The 16620-nt window shown below is 36.2% G+C and overlaps 1 protein-coding gene across 1 annotated transcript in view; it reads left to right on the top strand.

Annotated features, from left to right (window-relative positions):
- kirrel3b (kirre like nephrin family adhesion molecule 3b) overlaps positions 1-16620 on the top strand; it is a 339909-nt gene that overhangs the window by 259369 nt on the left and 63920 nt on the right. The window lies entirely within an intron of this gene.

Here is a 16620-nt window from a genome sequence, read left to right on the forward strand (position 1 = left end):
CTGCTTCTCTTTCTCTCTGCAGTTCTTGGTTAACCCTTTATAGGACACTCATTGAAATACTTGCAAATTCCAAATTTCAACCATAGAGAATATTGGAGGATATTACATACAGCCAGAATGTGTAAAAAAAAACATACGGACCCGGGGGAGGGGGGTCATATTTTGAGAAAAAGGTTACAAATTTATGAGAAAAAAAATCTCAAATTAATGGTAAAAAAGTTACACATTTGTGAGAAAAAAAATCGTTAATTAGCGTTAAAAAAGTTACAAATTTGTGAGAAAAAAATCTCAAATTAACATTAAAAAAGTTACAAATTTATGTGAAAAAATCTCAAATTAACGTTAAAAAAAGTTACAGATTTGTGAGAAAAAAATCTCAAATGAATGGTAAAAAAGTTACAAATTTGTGAGAAAAAAAATCTTAAATTAGCATTAAAAAAGTTACAAATTTGTGAGAAAAAAAATCTCAAATTAATGGTAAAAAAGTTACAAATTTGTGAGAAAAAAATCTCAAATGAATGGTAAAAAAGTTACACATTTGTGAGAAAAAAAATCTCAAATTAACGTTAAAAAAGTTACAGATTTGTGAGAAAAAAAATCTTAAATTAACGTTAAAAAAGCTACAAATTTGTGAGAAAAAATCTCAAATTAACGTTAAAAAAAGTTACAGATTTGTGAGAAAAAAAATCTTAAATTAGCATTAAAAAAGTTACAAATTTGTGAGAAAAAAAATATCTTAAATTATGAATGGTGAATCTGGGAGAAAAAAGTTTTTGTTTTTTCACTTTTTTCTTGTAAATCTGCGACTTTTTTCGCGCAGATTTGCCACTTTAAATCTCTTAAATCTGCAACTTTTTTTCTTGTAGATTTGCCACTTTAATCTCGTCAACTTTTGTACTATTAATTTGAGATTTTTTGGTCACAAATATGAGATTTTTTTCTCACAAATTTGTAACTTTTTTTAACGTCAATTTGAAATTTTTTTCTCACAAATTTGTAACTTTTTACCTTAATTTAAGATTTTTTTTCTCACAAATTCGTAACTTTTTTTAACGTTAATTTAAGATTTTTTTCTCACAAATGTTTAACTTTTTTAACGTTAATTTAAGATTTTTTTTCTCACAAATTTATAACTTTAACATCAATTTAAGATTTTTTTTCTCACAAATTTGTAACTTTTTTACCATTCATTTGAGTTTTTTTTCTCATAAATTTGTAACTTTTTTCTCAAAATATTACCCCCCTTTCCCCACTTTAATCTAGTAAATTTGTAACTTTTTTCTCAAAATATTACCCCCCTTTCCCCACTTTAATCTAGTAAATTTGCAGCTTTTTTCTCTAAATATTCTGAGAAGTCATGGTGTCACCGTCTGTGACATAGTCTGATCTTTGCTGATTATCTGGAATAAATCCATGTGGTTCTACGACCAAACAGAGAGACGTGGAGACCCAGTTTATATCCACTGAAGTTACCAAATAGAGTTCTTCGCCTGATAAAGGGTTAACTTGTTGTTTTTTACCGTCCTGTGGTGCAGACGGGGGATAAAAGCCTGTGTCTGACATGCATTCCTCAATATTTGAGGTATTTCTCACATGTAGAGGCGTGAAAGTGTCTGACAGGCATACGTGACTAACACTCTGTAAACATCTAAGATTCATTTTAGGCTCTGATGGATATTTATAATTGGTTTCCATTTTGCTTTCATACCATGTAGGTGGGTGGATGGATTGATGATGCATCACTTTCTTTTTTCTTTTTTTTTTCTGTGTTCGCTATGATAAAATATCAAAGGAGCTGTCCATCCAAAATGAATGGGATTGTCATTTTCGGTCCAGCTACCTGCCTGCTGCGGCGCTGTGCACACTGTCTCCACCTCCTTTATTTCCTCGCTCACGCCATCAATCTCTTTGATGAGAGTATGCACAATTCCCCCTCCAGAATAGGCAAAGTAAGCCCAGCGTGTAAAACACATTCAGCCTCAATTGTCAGGGAATCTTTTTTCGATCAAGAAGCGTTCACAGTAAGAGAGGGGCTTTGAACAAAGGGATTCTGCATCACTCACGGCCCCTTCAACACCATTAAGTATGACTAATAAAGCAGAAAATGCTATTTAGAGAGGCAATATGACTGACGGCTCCATTCTTTTCATTATGTGCACCACAAGAGGCGAGCACGGCGAGATGGGCCAGGCCGACTCAGGCGCGGGAGTAAAAATGATTAACAGTTGTTAGTGTTTGCAACCCTTGCAGTTTGTCCTCGTCGTTTCTTTTTTTTTTTGTCCTGCAGTCAGAGAGGGAAGTCTGCCCACATGTAAAGTGATTTGTCACCATGTATAATGATGTGTGTGTGTGTGTGTGTGTGTGTGTGTGTGTGTGTGTGTGATAAATGCTCACCATCGTCGCATCATCCTCGCTTCTGAATGTACGATTTAACCCTGAAAAATGAGTGCAGCAGATTTCTAATTAGCATTCCTAAATGTGCTCTTTACACAATTAAAGCTCCCGACAACATTTTTCACAGTGTGAGATCAAACTGAGCGACAGCAGAGACTAATTGTCGAGATTCAAATTGTCTCCCACAAGGCTTAGCCTCTTGTTTCCCTCCCCTCCTCTCCCTCTTCCTCCTCTTCCTCTTCCTCAGACTTGACAGGTAAAGTGTTCAGCAGAGCCTCCGGAGTTTCTAGCAAAGAACCTTCTTCCAAATTAAGCTTCCTCATGAAATGAAACGTGCCGTAATTGAACTTTGATTCGTTCGTGTTGGGCATCAATTTGCTTAATTTCAGATCTGCCTAATTCGATTATGAGGTTCTTGGATCAACAACAATCTGAAAGACTTGATGTTTCTTGAACTAAGACACGGAAAGAAAGAAAAGCCATAAAAGGTGTTTAAAAACCAGATAAAACAGTAAATCTGAGGGAAATGATCTTGCTGCATGGACAGATAATTTACCTTGACAAGATTTATTAAATTAAGATTAATAAATCTAGAAATAAGCATGTTGAACACTTCAAATAAGAAATTAACTCTTAAAACCAGATAAATTAAAGCTGCCAGCAGTGATGAACTGGCCCGAGCAGTGTGCAGAGTTCTTTTGCTGATTTTACATCTTTTGTGTCTTTTTTTGTCTTTTTATTGTCTTTTTTGGTCATTTTAAGTCTTTTTCCTCTTTTTTTGTGTCTTTTTTTGCCTTTTTGTGTCTTTTTTGTGTCTTTTTTGGTCTTTTTAGTGTCTTTTTTTGGTCATGTTTTGTATTTTAACATCTTTTTTCTAGATGTAATAATCTTAATTCAAGAAATCTTGTCAAGGTAAATTATCTGTCCATGCAGCAAGATAATTTCCTTCAGATTTACTGTTTTATCTGGTTTTTAGACTAAACACCTTTTTTGCAGTGAACCTATCAGAGTGTAAAGTGTTTTTCAGACACATGCAGCTAACACTTCATACATGTCTGTCTAAATACAAGCGTGATTTTTCACATCTATGTCTATTTCAAGTGAGTTTATGACAATATTATTGTGAAAAATGGGGTGTTTTGAGGTTGGAAATCTGGAAGCCACTTAAATATGAATGCAGCGTGCGTTGCAAAGCGACACGTGAGAAGAACTCGGGCTTCTTTAACAATAAAAACAGGTGCTGGATGAATAAATGATGGACTGTTGGCAGCAGGGGGAGCAGACCAACGCTGACCTCCTTCTCTTGGAGGACCAGACAGAAACACGGGTCTGGATGGGTCTGGATGGGTCCACAGACGGCAGTGAGGAAGGACAAGCCAGTGGTTAATATTGATGGGAAGCTGCTGTTGTCATACAGAAGAAGCAGCCACATGCTGCGTCCTCATTCAGAGGTGATCTGAGGACCAGATACAGGCTGGAGCTCCACACTGCAAAAAAAGAAAAGTTGGGTGAACTCAAAATTTCAAGGCAACAAACTTCGATAACATTTTAAGTTGGACAATTAAACTAAATGTTTTAAGTTTTGTTTTTGAGTTTGCTCAACTCTGAATTCAGATTTTTTTAACTTTTTACATTGTAATAACTTTTAATCCTTACTTCTGCTAACTTCTGCAATGTGCTGAATTGGCACGATTGTAACGCCGCTATGAAATGTCAGCTAATGTTGCGACCACAATTTTGAGTTAGCATTGATATGCTAATGGATACTCTTGTGGCTGTAACAAGCAGCGCCGCTAGCATCAGTTAGCCGCTAGCATCAGTTAGCCACTAGCTTTCGCTAATGACCGAATTTCACCGCTTTCCCGCATTTCACAACAAAGAAATAAGAGTTAGCAGAACTATTGTCCCTTGTTGTGAACCCCAACTTAAAGATATAAGTAACAACAACTCACAAACTTGTTTTTGAGCAGACAACTGGCTTCCTTTGTTGTGCTAACTTACATTATTGCCCTAAATGTCAATAATTTATATTTCCAAGTTTTACCAACTTAAATCACTGTTTTAGGCCAAAAAATACAATTTGGCTTTTTTTGCAGGGTAGAGCTGCACAATTCATCCAATCTCAGGCCCTGTTTACATGATGACGGTCTGAACAGAAGACTCTAAAGTGTCGTCTCGTCTTCACTTTTTATTCGGCGTTTATTCGAGCGTTTTCAGGAGGAAATCTGCTGCATACAGTGAGGCTAAAGTGTGTGGATTGGATTGGGTATCATGCCAGGCGGCATCACTTAATCCTTTAATGCACAACATGGTCTAAAGTGACCCGATAGAGTTTTTATGTTCTATATCTTTGCAATAAATTATTTTCATCATGTATTCCAGGTTTTCCACAATTAGTTTGTTTTTGATCATCATACATCCTAATTTTATGTTTTCCTTTATTCATTTTTTAATAAAATCCCTTTTTGTGTCACTACTCTTCTAATGCACAACATGGGTCAAAAATGACCCATATCCATTTTTTAGCTAAGTAGCTTGCTAAGCTAAGTACTTAGCTAACTTCTTGGCTAAGTATTTAGCTAAGTAGCTTGCTAAGCTAACTACTTAGCTAACTTCTTGGCTAAGTAGCTTGCTAAGCTAACTACTTAGCTAACTTCTTTTCTAAGTATTTAGCTAAGTAACATAGAGGGGGTGTTAACCCCTTAGCGTCCAGTCTGCTAATTGCTAATAGGCTAACAGTTAGCTCTATAGCAGTAAAGTGTGTAGGCCTATGTGCTCACAGTAGCTCTGTAGCAGTACAGTGTGTATGTGCTAACAGGCTAACAGTTAGCTCTGCAGTACAGTGTGTATGTGCTAACAGGCTAACAGTTAGCTCTGTAGCAGTACACTCTGTATGTGCTAACAGGCTAACAGTTAGCTCTGTAGCAGTACAGTGTGTATGTGCTGCTGCTTCAGGAGGTGTTCACTTAGCGATCTCTGTTTCTTTACAACAAGCACCGGACACTAAAAACTGTTCCTGTTGTTTGTTTAAAAGTAGTGCAATAAAAATACAAATGTTTTCCCTAACATGAGGAACAATCATGTTTAATAATCATTACAATACTGATCAAAATAATCGTGATTATCATTTTGGCCATAATTAATCGTGCAGCCCTAATCTCCAGGATTTTGTCCTCAAACGTCTCCATATTTAGAAACAATGTAGGTTTCTTGGACCGATTTGGAGAAGATTTGTTTTGTGCTGCTGTTATGATATATTTAGTCTGGAAATGCAGACTTTGGAGCATCCGGAGGCTGAAGTGGGACACAGTCAGTGAGAGAGGATTAGTCTGGACACCTGCACCAGACAGCAACAAAGCAGGGGGACGAATGAGACGCAGCCACGAGTCAAACACAACATGCACTTTCCTCAAATCTTCCCCTGACTAAATATCCTGCAGTGCAAAAAGTCAGCTCTCAAAAACAAGGAAAAAATATCTAAATTATCTGCCAATGGAACAAGAAAATTTGTCTTGTCAAGACTTTCCAAAACCAGTAAAAATATCTAATCTCAATGAAGCCACAAATACCTTAGAATTAGTGTATTCTAACTAATAACAAGTGACTTTTTCTTGATTCAAATGAAATACACGTGACCTATTTTCTCAATATCTGTAAAAATATTCTTGAATTAATAATCAGTAAATGCTAGAGCCATCATCTTGACATAATGATGTGATAGGCATTATATTTATAGAAACCAGCAAAGTCACACTAAAAACTAGTCAACTTTTATCTTTTAGTTTTCACAGTAATCTGGATGTTTAAATGTGTTTTATGTTTAAATACGTTTTGGATCAAATTAAACTCATGCTAGCAAGATTTGATACAGTATATATATATAGATAGTTTTGCTCCAATTAATCCTCTTATATTTAAATTGTTATTGCAACTTTCAAAAAGACACATAAAAGACACACAATGACCAAAAATGATTCAAATTACCAAAAGAAAGATACAATTTACCAAAAAAGACACAAAATGACACACAATGACCAAAAAATGACACAAATTTCCAAAAAAAAGACACAAAATGACCCAAAAAAGACAGAAAATGACACAAAAAGAAACAAAATGACTCAAAAAATACACAAAATGACACAAAAAGACACAAAATGACCAAAAAAAGACACAAACTTTTCTTCATATTCAGATTCAGATTTGTATCTGTATGTAGAATATTTTAGGTCAAAAGCCGTGAAATCTTTATATCAAACAAGTGAAAAAGTCTAAAATAAAAACTGCTGACGAAGAAGAACTATCTGATCAGACAAAAAATAACCATATAAAACTCTTGATCTGAGATATTTAATCTTACTCAGATTCCAGTTTTTGCAGTGTGATAATAACTCCTCTTCCAGAAATCTTGATAAAAAGACCCTTTTGTTCTTGCAAGTTCTCACAGTTTCCTTGTTAGACTTGATTGTCTTCATATTCTATTTAATATTCCAGTTAATTCCACACAATCAGAATGTGTGGAGACATTCCTGGAGCTCTCTATTAAACACAGACATCTATTGTCAGCCTGTAGAACCAGACAGGACAGCATGTTTTACCTCCACTCAACAACACAAACACTCCTCTATTTCTTCTTCTCCTCAGAGGAGAAGGTGAAAGTCATCACCTCCCCATCAAGCCAACGGTTCCTCCAGGCGCTCCGTGTCAGACAGTAAAATAAATGGAACACTTGACCATCTTTTCCTCACATTGTGCAGTGTTTTCCCCTCAATTCTTCTGCAAAAAGCAGTCAGGAGGTTGCCATTGTGATATGCCTCTAGAAACATATGTAGCCTGATATCAAATATGCTCAGCATTAATCTGTGCATGAAACGTTTATTTCCCCATGGTTTCTTTCACACTGAAGGCTGTTGTTGTTTTTGGTACACTGCAAAAAAGGTGTTTAGTCTAAAAAATAGTAAAAAACAGTAAATCTGAGGGAAATGATCTTGCTGCATGGACAGATAATTTACCTTGACAAGATTTATTACATTAAGATTATTAAATCTAGAAATAAGCATGTTGAACACTTAAAATAAGAAATTAACTCTTAAAACCAGATAAATTAAAGCTGCCAGCAGTGATGAACTGGCCCGAGCAGAGTGACCTGATGATTATTTGTTTTTTAACAAGATAAAAAACTTTTTGTGTCTTTTTTTGGTGGTTTTTTTTTGCGTGTTTTTTTTTTTTGTTTGTTTTTTGTCTTTTTAGGTCTTTTTTGGTCATTTTACGTCTTTTGTTTCCTTTTTGGTCATTTTAAGTCTTGTTGTGTCTTTTTTAGGTATTTTTGTGTCTTTTTTGTGTCTTTTTACATCTTCTTTTGGTCACAAAATGACATAAAAATGTATAAAAGAGATAAATTGAAGCTGCCAGCAGTGATGAACTGGCCCGAGCAGAGTGACCTGTTGATTATTTGTTTCTTACCAAGATAAAAAAAAAAACTTTAGATTTAGAAGTGTTAGATCATTTATCTTGTTTTAAGAGTTAATTTCTTATTTTAAGTGTTCACCATGCTTATTTCTAGATTTAATAATCTTAATTTAATAAATCTTGTCAAGGTAAATTATCTGTCCATGCAGCAAGATCATTTCCCTCAGATTTACTGTTTTTTTTTTGCCAGTGTGATGTGGTTATTTCAACCCAGTGCATACTAAACAATATCAAATTACATACAAATAAGAGACAGATGACTTAATTTAATTTAGACTAATAAATTGACTTAGATACATTTTAGTTTTTGTAGTGAATTAAAAAGGGCTGTTTTAGTTTTTGAGGGAAAAAATGAATCAAATGAAAGCATAATGAAACAAATAAAATCAGTTTGTTGCCATGATCTCAATGATTAATTACACAAAACTATGATGTATAATAGAACACATGTCTGGGATGTCCTGCACAGTTTGTGATTTTGAACGCACCACAGGATTTCATGTTCACATATTCCTCACTAAAAATGTTCATGTTCTCTCACACTGTAATCAGCTACATTTTAAGCTTTCATCTATGAATTATACTATAGTTTAGTCATGATTCATGCAAATAAGAAGAATCCTTGGAGAGATGCAGTTCTGCATAATAGTGACACATTATGTTGCAGCACGTGTATGTTGTGTGATTGTTCCAAGGCTGTGCATAACAATAAGCTGCAGCTACATTATTTACTTACATATGCTAAACTACCATCTACATATAAAGAAACAAACATATTTGTAAGAGAATACATTTAGTTTAATGTAAATGTGAGTGCTGACCTACATGCATTTTTGTTTTGTAGTAAATTAAAGACTTCACAGCAAAAAAGGAGTGTCTAAAAACAAGATAAAAACATTAAATCTGGTCATTTTGTGACCAAGAGAAGATGTAAAAAGACACAAAATGACACAAAAAAAACACAAAAAGACCAAAAAAGATGTTAAATGCCTAAAAAGGAAACAAAAGATGACCAAAAAAGTTTTATCTGGTTTTTAGACAACACACCTTTTTTTTGCAGTGTTCTTGATATATATGAATAATAATAATAAACATTTTCTCATTATTGAGGACTGAAATTGTTGCCAGAAATCTATGTTTTCCACACATATAAAACCCGGCAGCCATGTTTAATGGGAATGATAAATTCCCTTCCATGCACTCATGTGTTTTACAAGTGGAGCTGCAGTGCAGCAGGCCTGTCTGTAACAAAGATGGAGGGATTAATGGCGGTCTCTGGCCAACGCTTGCTATTAGTCTAAGTGGGACCCTTGTGAAGGCCAGATACACCAGGCACCGAGGCTAGAGTGCACACTGCAAGCCACTTCTGAGCCTCCAAGATCTCATTGAGTTACATTATAATTTACTGGCCTGAAAGTCCCTTTGATCTCTGGTAGAGCTTTTACCCCATTTCTTGGTTCAGGGGGATGAAGTCAAAAGTGGAAGCTGTGACCTGAGTAACCCAGCTCCACTTGTCTCTGCTCAATCTGCCTCTCTACAGCAGCAGTTCTCAACCTTTTTGAGTCGCAACCCCCAATTGAACATGCATGTTGTCTCACTGAACAGAATATCACAGTTCAGATCAGACAAACTCAGTTGATATGATGAATTTTGGACAAATAATGAAGCAGACAACAACTAAAACATCTCTCTCTCTGTGCATTTATATATATATTTTTAATATTTTATTGTTACTTTGCTAGTGCTTTGCTATCAGTTTAAAGGTCCATTCTGACCTCCTGAGTGTGTAACAGTCAGCTTCAAGCCAGAGACTCCTTGGAAAGTAACAACTTGATACTTTGGGATTTGTCAGAAAAGACACAAAATTACCCAAAAAAGACACAAAATGGCACAAAAAAAAACCAAAATGACAAAAAAAAGACACAAAATGACCAAAAAAGTAAACACAATAATCAAAAAAGCCACAAATTGACCACAAAATGATTTTAAAAAGACACAAAATGACCAAAAAAGACACAAAATGACCAAAAAAAGACACAAAATGACCAAAAAAGACACAAAATTAACAAAAAAGACACAAAATTAACAAAAAAAAAGACATTAAATGATCAAAAAGCCTAAAACACATGAACACTTTAACACAGTGGAGACAGAGCTGACTTCCAAAATGATGAACAATTGGAACACATGGAGGGAAGGGAGCACCAGGTGAACACAATCGCTAATTAGGGGAGACAATCAGACAGATGACACACGGGGAAGGGCAAGTGACCTGAAACGAGAGGAGAGTTACTATTTCAAAATAAAACAGGAAATAACAAGACCAGAACACAAAATAAAACACAACCTCACCACGGTGTGACACTTTTTAGTTATTAAAAGTAGGAATTTATGAGTTGACATGTATCATATACAGGGTTAATGCCTTCTAAATGTTTCTCTCACATTCTGTGTGTTGCTCTCTGTTGCAGATTGAGACTAGATTGATATTGATGATGTGATCTAAATCTGAAATAAGTAAATGTGCCTAAATGGTTGTTAGTAGAACTGTGGAAATGGAGCATTTACATTCTCTGAATAAACGCTCATATTTCCTATTGCGTGTCTCTTTGCGTAGAAGTCTCTATATTTAGAATTAATAGTCTCATTTATTTTCCTGCCTGAGTTTTCTAATTGAACGTATTAGTGAGATTATATTGATAGCAACAAAAGTAATTAAAATCTCCTCAGTCTGTCTGCACGTCTACCATTTAGATTCCATTCACCTCCAAGCTCTCTCTCTCTCTCTCTCTCTCTGTCTGTCTGTCTGTCTCTCTCTCTCTCTCTCTCTCTCTCTGTCTGTCTGTCTGTCTGTCTCTCTCTCTCTCTCTCTCTCTCTCTCTCTCTCTCTCTCTGTCTGTCTGTCTGTCTGTCTCTCTCTCTCTCTCTCTCTCTCTCTCTAACCCCCCCCCTCTCTCTCTCTCTCTCCCCCCCTCCCCCCTCTCTCTCTAACCCTCCCCCCCCCCCCCCTCTCTCTCTCTCTCTCTCTCTCTCTAACCCTCCCCCCTCTCTCTCTCTCACCCTCTCTCTCTCCATCCTAAATGCGACTAATCTAAACACAACGCGGCACGTTTCTCGACAGCTAAAACCTAAAACCCTAAAACCCTAAAATCCAATGCATTTCACAACGGTATTTTCTTTTTATCATCACTTCTTTAATGCTCGTCCTGATTTACATCCACATCAGCATTTTCACTCCCAACAGAAGTTCATACAGAGTTATCTGACCAAGGGTTAGACAAATTAGCATCTAAATACAGTATGTAGTGGTGATGTTGCCAGAATGAGAGGGATTTAGAGCCAACAGAGGTGATTCAGAAGCCTGGATAGACTGCTGACTTCACTTGTCCATACCAGTCCATTAGCAGACTGTAATTATTTGATAGCGGAGGGGTGGCTACCCCCTGATGCTGCTTTCCCAAGCAGCATGACTTAACTTGCATTATGCCCTTTGGACTTTAATCACTAAACCCAGCTAACCTCCCTCTCACTGCTGTGAAATATGATTCTGATGCCACAGTTTCATCCCACACAACTTAAAATATTCCTCTTTTCTAGTCCGGCTGCATATCTGCAGAGCGTTGCCCCACATAAAATAAAACTTTCAAAAAACCCGTCGTGGGAAATGAATGCGCCGGGGACGAGCGAAGCCAAGGTTCTCCGTGTGTTTGCATTGCAAACAAGCTGAGCCATGTGGGGAGAAAATGAATGCCATTTGTTGAGACTAATTAATAAAGAACATGCAGATGTGCAATTGGGGAGGATTTGTTTTTGGGAGCTGCTACATGCTCTCCCTGCTTAATCAAGCAGATAATGGTAAATTCATCTGAAGGCAGATGACAGAGTTGGAAAGTGAGAGGAAAAGAGTGTGAGGAGGATAAAGGGCCAATAAAAGGCTTAGCGTGCTCTCTGCAGTAGATTAAGCTCACATTATGTTGCAATACTGATATCACACTTCTGATACTGTTAAAACTTTCACTACTATCTGTTGACTGGCTCACTAATGAAATGTTAATGCACATATGTAGACAGATGTGCTACACTGCAAAAAAGGTGTTTAAAAACCAGATAAAAACAGTAAATCTGAGGGAAATGATGCTGTTGAACGCTTAAAATAAGAAATTCACTCTTAAAACAAGAGTAATGATATAACACTTCTAAATCTAAATCTAATAAGACAAAAAAAGACACTAAAAAGACACAAAAAGACAAAAAAACCCACAAAAAGACATAAAATGACCAAAAAAGAAACAAAAGATGTAAAATAACAAAAAAAAACCACAAACAAAAGACACAAAAGATGTAAAATCACCAAAAAAAAGACGCAAACATTTTTTTTTATCTTGGTAAAAACCAAATAATCATCAGGTCACTCTGCTCGGGCCAGTTCATCACTGCTGACAGCTTTAATTTATCTGGTTTTAAGAGTTAATTTCTTATTTTAAGTGTTCAACATGCTTATTTCTAGATTTAATAATCTTAATTTAATAAATCTTGTCAAGGTAAATTATCTGTCCATGCAGCAAGATCATCTCCCTCAGATTTACTGTTTTATCTGGTTTTTAGATACCTTTTTTGCAGTGTATAACAGAGAATTTAGACACACACAAACACAAAATGCAGAAAAAACAAAAACTAAACAGAGATGAGACATTATGAGTTCAGTTCCTGTAAGCTAGTTAGAAAACATTGGATCCATGTCCATGCAGCAAGATCATTTCCCTTCAGATTTAGTGTTTTATCAGGTTTTTAAACACCTTTTTTGCAGTGTGCTGCTATCTTTGTGTGGCTCAGTAATGAAATGTTGATGCTCACATGTGGACAGCTGTGCTACGAGCTCTGCAGCTCCTCCTGTACGTCTACCACAACATCTGCCTTCATTAGACTGAGTGGATTCTGCAGCGCTCCACGGTTGGATATCTCATAATCAATATGCTGGACCTGAGGTTTTCCGTCAGTCTGTTCTCCCCTCCAGTCTTCCACTGATGTGACAATGAGCCCATATTGCCGAGGCTAGAAGCCACAAACAGACTCACCGTCTCTCAGACATTCCAGCAGTTTGAGGCTGATCCGAGTGGAGAACAGCTGTCTACAGTGACCCGGAGAGATTGGAAATTGAGCTTTAAGAAAAGGGGGGGAAAAACAATTTATGTTGGCACTATCTCCAGGAAACACAGAGAAGTTGGAAGATTGTTCCAAAAACACCATCTGGTCTCCACTTTGAACTAACCCATCAAAAGCTGTCAGCCAACTATAACAGCAGCCTCATTCATTCATCCTGTTGTTTCACTGGAACTCCCATCAGTCCTGCTATCCCTGTTATTCCCTCTATTCATCCTCCTCCTCCTCCTCCTCCTCCTCCTCCTCCTCCTCCTCCTCCTCATCCCTCACTACTACTCTCTTGACGAATCGGCCGAATTAACTCTAGGGAGGCTATTTTGTCCATTTTTTAATCCTTTTCATGTCATTTTGTGCCTTTTTTTTGTCATTTTGTGTCTTTTTTGTCATTTTGTGTCTTTTTTTGGTCATTTTGTGTCTTTTTTTTGGTCATTTTGTGTCTTTTTTTGTGTCATTTTGTGATCATTTTGTGTCTTTATTTAGTCATTTTGTACCTTTTTTTGTCATTTTGTGTCATTTTCTGTATTTTTTTAGTCATTTCGTGTCCTTTTTTGGTCATTTTGTGTCTTTTTTAGTCCTTTAGTCCAACATAAAATGTGATTGAACCTTTTTTTTTAACCTTCAAAACACTATCTTGCTCAATAAAGAATTTTAAATGTGTCAAATGTGAAACTGGCCTCATGGAGTTTACAGCCAGAACTTTAGAGGTAAATTTACAGTAGGGCTCCACGCTGCTTTGTTTTCTAGTCTGGATGGAGTCAACAAGTCTGGATTATTTGGAGCTTTTGGACATTCCACAGGGTTAAATTAACAGTCTTGCATATTGATGTTCTGTTGCATGACGCCTCGTTTGCTCAGCAGCTCATGCATTTATACATCAAAGAGGCAAATGGACTTCTTTATTAAGTAGATGTCTGTCATATGAGCGGTCAGAGGTTGGGCCTTTAGCTGGCTCACTGCTGACAGCTGCTGCTCCCTCGGCTCTCTCTGCTCGCTTCTACAGAGAAAGATACAACTAGACAACAAATTGCTCGTCTGACTGAAATAGATGTAAAGTGGTGGTGACATCACCCCTCGCCGAGCTGGACTGAGCTCTTTTTTTTTGGAGGGATGGTCTGTTTCAACCTGGTCTCACAGGAATCCGTGGAATAGCCACGGATTCCTGTGAGACCAGGATCGTCCGTTTTTATGCCTCAACCTACCTGGTTCATTTCCAAACAGCACAAATCATGTACCAAGCAATAAACAATCTACTTTTTTTGGTCAATTTATGTCTTTTTTGGTCATTTTGTGGGTTTTTTTTTTGTCAATTTATGTCTTTTTTGGTCATTTTGTGTCTTTCTTTAGTCATTTTGTGTATTTTTGTGGTCATTTTGTGTCTTTTTTTAGTCATTTTATGTCTTTTTTGGTCATTTTGTGTCTTTCTTTAGTCATTTTGTGTCTTTTTTTGGTCATTTATAATCTGAGGGGTGAGTCAGATTAGATCAATCTAAAACATCAGCGGGCACGTACAATATTAAAACGTTTTTGTCCTTAAGTTTGTGGATAATAAAAGCGGTACAAACACATGGTTTTCACCAGGTACAGGGAGGAAGAACGGCTTTAACAACCAGGTGTATGTTTAGGGGGAAAAAATAGTTAATTGAGTAGTGGAGAAGGGGTTTAGGTTTAAATAAGCATCTTATGCTTCATCCTACTCCTTTTCTGACATGTTGCGTTCACATTATAGCTTTTTGTTTGGACTCTTGCTATTTATTGTTATGATTATTCTCATTGGATTTGTTTGTTTTTGAGTTGACTTTGTTGTGTTACTCGCACATGTTCGAAATAAAAAAGCTGAACTCAACTCAGCTCAACTCAAGTCAATCATGTGAAAAGAACATTAATTAGAAGCCGGATTGACAGTAATGAGCATTTGTGTCCTTAGAAGTCTGTTGGCGGGGAGACCAGAGAAACCGTTGGCATGGTTGGAAAGTACAGTATAGGAACAGTTTTAGTGAGAAAAGGCTTGTGAATTAGCTTCTACAATTAGCCTCAGCACATACACTGTGTCTATTAGCGCAGACTCCTCCCCCAGCCCCCCACCCCCTGCTGTCTTGTGTCATTTTGTGTCTTTTTTTAGTCATTTGTGTCTCTCTTTGGTCATTTTATGTATTTTTTTAGTCATTTTGTGCCTTTTTTTTGGTCATTTTGTGTCTTTTTTGGTCATTTTGTGTCTTTTTTGGTCATTTTGTGTCTTTTTTTGGTCATTTTGTGTCTTTTTTTAGTAATCTGTGTCTCGTTTGGTCATTTTGTATCTTTTTGTCATTTTGTGTCTTTTTTGGTCATTTTGTGTCTTTTTTTAGTCATTTTGTGTCTTTTTTGGTCATTTGGTGTCTTTTTTTTGGTCATTTTGTGTTATTTTTTAGTCATCTGTGTCTTTTTTTGGTCATTTTGTGACTCCGCCTCCAGCTCCCCCACCCCCTGCTGTCTTCTTATGTCTACCCATCTTTGTACTCTTTTTGCTGGATTTTATTACCGTAACCACATCTGTCGTTTTGCCCCTGAGCTTCCCTCTGCACACATTTTCCTCCACGCAATTAACTGCACATGAGGCTGAAACCACCTACTGGGCAGGTAGCTCTGCAGGCTCAAGGCATGCAGAGGGTTTTTTTGTGTAATATTATGATACCCACATGCCCTTTCATATGCACATATGCCCCCCTCCCTTAAACATGTGCCTACACATGCAAATACACAAACGCACACAGATGGCAGCTCAGTACCTGGAGAGAAAAACTCGCTGGTTCACTGTGGCCGCCAGTCCTCCAGCAGACACTCTGCACTGCAAAAACATCAAGCTTACCAAGTGTTTTATTCTTATATCTAGTAATATTGTCTTAATTATCTTGTTTGGAGTATAATTTACCTACTGACAATAGCTTTATATACTTATTTAATTATTGGTATTATTATTATGTCCCTATGTAATTACCTTATTGTTTAAAGACTTGTTTTTAGGATTGACATTGTGAGCTTTTTCATGCTTTTCAAGCTGTTCAACTGTTGAATATGGTGAGTTTTTACATTGCAAAAAAGGTGTTAAAAAACCAGATAAAACAGTAAATCTGAGGGAAATGATCTTGCTGCATGGACAGATAATTTACCTTGACAAGATTTCTTAAATTAAGATTATTAAATCTAGAAATAAGCATGTTGAATGCTTAAAATAAGAAATTACCTCTTAAAACAAGATAAATGATCTAACTTCTTTTTTGGTAATTTTTTTGCATCTATTTTTGGTCAGTTTGTGTCTTTTTCAGCCATTTCACGTCTTTTTTTTGTTAATTTTGTGTCTTTTTTGGTCAATTTGTGTCTTTTTAGTGGTCATTTTAACATATATTTTTGGTAATTTTGTTTTCTTTTTTGATCATGTTGTGTATTTTTTAGTCATTTTTACATCACAGTCATGGAAATATTCCTGATAATAACCAAAATCATTATGAATAAAACCATGTTAAATGTCAAGATCTTCAATTCAGCTCTTAAATTAAACTCTTATCCGTTATTTTTGTTGATATCATTATATTTGTCCAAAGAAATGAACCTTTAGTTGTACCAGAC

This window comes from Centropristis striata, chromosome 4 (assembly GCF_030273125.1).
Source record: "Centropristis striata isolate RG_2023a ecotype Rhode Island chromosome 4, C.striata_1.0, whole genome shotgun sequence".
Taxonomy (NCBI): domain Eukaryota; kingdom Metazoa; phylum Chordata; class Actinopteri; order Perciformes; family Serranidae; genus Centropristis; species Centropristis striata.